Genomic DNA, 5305 nt, shown 5'->3' with positions numbered 1-5305 from the left:
CTGTGCGGTGCGGGCTCTGCAGTCAGGGAAGGCTTCCAGGAGGCAGGGCTTGGGCCGAGGGTGGGTGGGATCTCGGTGGCCGGTAGGGGGTGGGGGCCACACTTGGGGAAGATGGCAGCCACTTGGGGATCGGCCTGGGTAGGAGTTCAAGCTGAGGCAGGAGGGATGCTCAGGCCGCGGAGGTCAAAGAGCAAACAGAGGACGCAGGGTCTGGCGCAGGCGGTTCAGACCTTGGAAAGGAGCCCTGGGGACCATAGAAAAGGCGCTACAGGTTCTGAGGACCACGGGTCTGTAACACGACTGAGACCTGAGGGCTAGAAGGGGCTGCAAGAACCCTGCCCTGCCCCTAGGCCTGGGCGCCCCCTGGTGAGAAGGCCGAGGTGTCTGTCTCCTCTGGGCTTGCCCAGGACTTGGTCAAGCGCCGGCCTTGGAAGGGGCAATGAACACTCTGGCGTGAATGGGGGTGGGGCGCGGTCCACAGGCCGGGTCAGGCCAGAGGGGAACACAAAAGCGGGGAGTGCTCCGGAGCGGGTGGAGAGCTCGGACACGGAGGACCGGGAGCCCCACCCCTGCCGCAGAGGCCCACCGACTAAGGGAAGCTTCCCACGGCCCTGCAGCCCCGCTCTGCCCTGGGCCTTGGCCAGCCACCGTACCCTTCAGCCCCTTGTGTCCTCTGAGCTTCGGGTTCCCTCCTGAATGGACAAGGTGGGCCCAGATGTTCTCTGGGACACAGGCTGTGGTGGGAGGGTGCCCTGCACTGCAAGGACAGACACACTGATCCAGACTGAAGGAGAAAGACTCTCATCCCTGCCTGACACCCCAGGCTCTGAGGGAGAAGTGCAGGGACAGGAGTCTCGGGGTGAAGAGCTTCCTTCTTGTTCCCAGAGCCGGGCAGCTCTGGGTGGGGTAGGGAATTCCAAGGGCAGAGGCTACCAGGACTTCTCATGTGATTTCATGAGGTGTCACAGGTACCTGACTGCCTTCTTCGTCCTTGGGCTCTGAGTCGATGGTTCTGCCCTGGACAGTAACAAACCGACGGGGAGGGAGGAAAACATCAGGCACCATCAGGGCAGGAAGGGCCCACCAGAGCCCTGGGACAGCTCCCACCCTGCACTGACCAGGAGCCTGAGGCCCAGAGAGGCCCAAGTTCACACAGGGCTCCATGGCAGACCTGAGACATCAGATTCTGTCCCCACTGATTCTCAATTTGAGTTCCTGCTTTACCCCTCCATAACAGGGAGACTGGAGCCTGCAGGAAGCAGGGGTGTCCCCCTCTCCTGATGGCCTTGTCCCAGTGACTACACAAGGTATTCATGACCTGCACCCTGAGACCACTTTTGCTATGTGACTGGGGGTGTCCTGCCCACTCCTCTTCACTTTCTCCACAGGTAAACGAAGGACTTGGACCTCATGGCCTCAGGCCCTGCTGGGTCTCCCAGTACATTGCATGAAGCTGCCCAGACAAGCCAAGGGGGTGGTCTAGGGAAGAAGGGTATTGCTCGGTCCTCTCACCCACCTCAATGTATGTCCTTGGAGCTGTGGGTCTCCCTCCACCCATGCCCAGCTCCCAGATCAGGGCAGACTTACAGAAAAGCAACCCGGGGACATTCAGCAGATATCCAACACCATCCCTGACAGGAATAGCTTCTTTGAAGTACTCAGGGCAATAGTACCAGCCGACACTAGTACTTTGGGCTAGAGAAAGCAGAAGCAGGTATGTGTGTGTGGTGGGCACTGTGCAGTGGACCACATGTGGCTCTTGTGAGTCTGTGTGGGGGTCATTGCATATGTCTGGGCCTATGGGAGGGGCTGTGTGTACATCTCTTTGTGCCCAAGGGAGAGAGTTTGGGGAGCTTCCTGTGCAAGACTGCAGTATGTTCTATCATGACCCCAGAGATATGGAGACACTTCTCTAGGCCTCAGTTCCCCCATCTGTGTGCAAAGAAAAAGATGTCCAAAAACTTGGAAATAGGCCAACTGATGACAAAGTGGCTTTATTATCGTACATTCCCTGAGCACTCCCCCACCCTCCCCCACTCCCACCACCCCAGCCATTCCCTTCCTCTCCCGGGGGATGAATGTGACTTGGCCAACTGAATCAGGTGCTAACAAAGGATTTAAGGACATTTCTCTTATACATGTGAAACCGGAACCAGTCACCATCTTTACCATCACCAGACAGGGCTCAATCACAGTGTGAGATGTGCAAAAATTTTATAACTCACCAAGCTGATCCTGTGTGCTGGGAAGCATCTTTATTATTTTTCTTTGCATTAAAATTCGTAGTGGGCTGGGGATTTAGCTCAGTGGCACTGCACCTGCCTTGCAAGCGTAAGGTTGTGAGTTCAATCCCTGGTACCAAAAAAACAAAAAAAAAAGAAAAAGAAAAAAACCCCAAAACCAAAATTTGTAGTGAGAATTAATAAACATCCCTGTATAGTGTTGCAGTCCCAGTGACCCTGTCCCATGTTCACAGGTACCCATTAGACTGCCCCTTCCTGCTCTCACCTGCATGGGCATGTGCAGACAAGGCCCCAGGAGCCAGGCAACCAGGAGCAGCATCTGCAGGCAAGTCATGGTGCCAGGAGCCCAGGAAGGGCCCAGGTGCTGGTGACAGGTGACCTGTGTAGGCCCAGGTCCTTCTGCCTCCCCCATCCTCCCGAGTGATTCTGCAGGAGTCCTCTTGGCTTCCCAAAGAATGGACACTCAAGAGGGACACAGGTGAGTATATGGCCAGAGCCCAGGGTGAGGGGTGGTGACAGTGACGACACACAGCTCCTACAAAGGGGACATTGCTTGATTCCTCTATTAGCAAAAATAACTGGGTTAATCTATGGGCTGAGTCGCTGAGGTTGGGCAGCTCCCACCAAGAGTGGGCCCTGGGGTAGGTGGAGATGGATAAGCAAGCTGATGGGATTGGTGTCTATCCTGTGCAAATGTTCTGCTCCTCAGCTCTGGAAATGGGAATGGGAGGACATCATGCTTGGGGTCACCAAAGAGGGTCCCTGGGCCCATACCTGGGCTCACCTGCTCACAAGCAGGCTCTTCCTGGGATACCACACTTCCTCCCATGTGACAGCTGCTCACACCTGGGCCCCGCTGCTGTGTCAGGCAGGTTTGTTACCTGTGGCACCTGGCCTGGTCTTTCCGTAGGGAGATCTTGTTGGGCCTCAGGGTCAGGGCCAGCAGGACTGTAGCTGTGCGGGAAATGGGGTCCTCCCTTGAATCTGCCTCACAGCTGCAGGTCCATCCTGCTCGAGTCACACCACCTCCCACAGTCCCTGCCTCTGCCCCCACTCACCTCCATGTCTCTCCAGACTCTGAGTGCCTTACCTGCCTGAGCCAGGTAAGAAGGGACAGGAAAGGAAAGCAGAAGAGAGCAGGAAACAGGAGGAAACAGGCCACTTCCACCAAGGGTATCTGCTCAGTCCTGACAGATTGTGTCCGTCGGGCCTGCATTTGGAGCGGTGGTGCACCAGCTGCATGGTGCCTGTGGAGTTAGGCACAGCTACATGCTTTATGCAGGTGTCTGAGGACAGTGGGAGGATTTATGTGAATACATGTGGACTGTGGGTGTGACAGGAAGAAGGTGAGCAGGGACACACCCACCCTGCTGGTCCTGCTCTGGGATCTGGGTATCTGGCTGTCCCCTGCCATACCCACAGACTGCATATGCCCAGCGGGTAACTAAAAGTAGGCTGAAGCTTAACATCTCTGCCTTCATTTTGCATCTGTCTCCTTTGCTACCTTAAACTCTGAATCAGATTCCTGTTCAACCCTGCCTCATGTTAATCATGTAAGGAGCATTCAAATGAAACTTAATCCTTCCCTTCAGGGCTGAAAGCACGAAGACAAGGGTTAACTGAGGTATTTTTGAGGTTTGTAAGACATCATAACATTCTTTAGCTTTTATAACATTGTTCTAATCACTTCCCTAAAACTGAAGACCTAACTCCATTTTGTCTTTCTGAATTGCCTTTGTCTGAATCTTCTGTCACCGTGAATTCCAGGAAAGACAGGTCTGATCAATATCCTGTGACTAGAGCTGAAACCACACCTAACAAAGTAGGTGCAACACCTAACAAGATAACAGCAACTTTCTTATAGCCAATAATGAACCACGAGACCAGTTTGAGCAAGACTACTTAGCTATGGATACTTCTTGCACCCTGCTTTTCTTTCTTCCCAGTTTAACCCCAAAGATCTTGTTAGCTCCTCAAAGACAGAGCCGAGGAGAGTTGGTCCCCCTGGTCCTTCTCAATGTAGCTGTTCCTTTCCTACTTTACCTTTTCCATGTAATTTGTGGGGCAATTAGCCAGACCTAGTCTGCTGAAACTCTCTGAAGTCAGGCCTCCCACTAGCCCAGGACTCTGGTAACAAGTGTACTAAATGTCACTAAATTGTACACTTCAAAATGATCAAAGTGGTCAATTTTGCCTTATGTGTACTTTATAATTTTTAAAGGAAGATACTCAGAAAGTGATGCATCTATGTAGGAGGAAAAATGGATGCAATTTCTCTCAATCTATGTGTCTGTGTCCATTTTATTAGACTTTACCTTATCTTAGCCAACAAACACTGCGGTACACGAACCAAGTGTCTTAGTCACTTTCTCATCACTGGGACACCATACCCAACATCCACAACTTAAGAGAAAAGAGATTTCATTTAGCTCACAGCATAGTCCACGGTCAGCTGACTCCAAGGCAGAAAACAGGATGGAAGAGTGAACAGAAGAGGAAAAGCTCCTCAGGTCATGGAAGCCAGAAAGCAGAGACTGAATTGAGAACTGGAAAAAGAGACATACCCGTCCAGGTCACACCCCAGTGACTCACCTCTTCCAATCAGGTGCCATCTCCCAACAGCATATACAGCCACTGAATTCACTGGTGGACGAAGCCACTGATGAGAACAGTGTCCCCATGAACCAGTTAGCTCCATAAAGCCACCTCTACGTGCATAAGGCTTTAGGGGGACATTCTCAATCCAAACTGTAACACTCTACCCCTGCTTCCCAAAAGACTCGTGTGCATTTCTTTAAGCAAAATTCATTTAGTCATAATAATTTCAGTATTTCCGGAAAGTCCAAATCCAAAGTTTCTTCTGAGACTCAAGGCAAACTCTTAGCTGTGAGTCGCTGGAAATATAAAAAAGAAAGTTATAGCCGGGCGTGGTGGTGCATACCTGTAATCCCAGCACTCGGGAGGCTGAGGCAGGAGGATCGCTGTGAGTTTGAGACCAGCCTGGACTACATAGTGAGTTCCAGGTCAGTCTCAACTACATAGTGAGACCCTGTCTCAAAAAA

This window comes from Fukomys damarensis, unplaced genomic scaffold (genome assembly GCF_012274545.1).
Source record: "Fukomys damarensis isolate Sample0158 unplaced genomic scaffold, DMR_v1.0_HiC HiC_scaffold_32, whole genome shotgun sequence".
NCBI classification, from domain to species: Eukaryota; Metazoa; Chordata; class Mammalia; order Rodentia; family Bathyergidae; genus Fukomys; species Fukomys damarensis.
The sequence above is the reverse complement of the archived record's forward strand: the minus strand, read 5'-3'. Positions refer to the sequence as shown.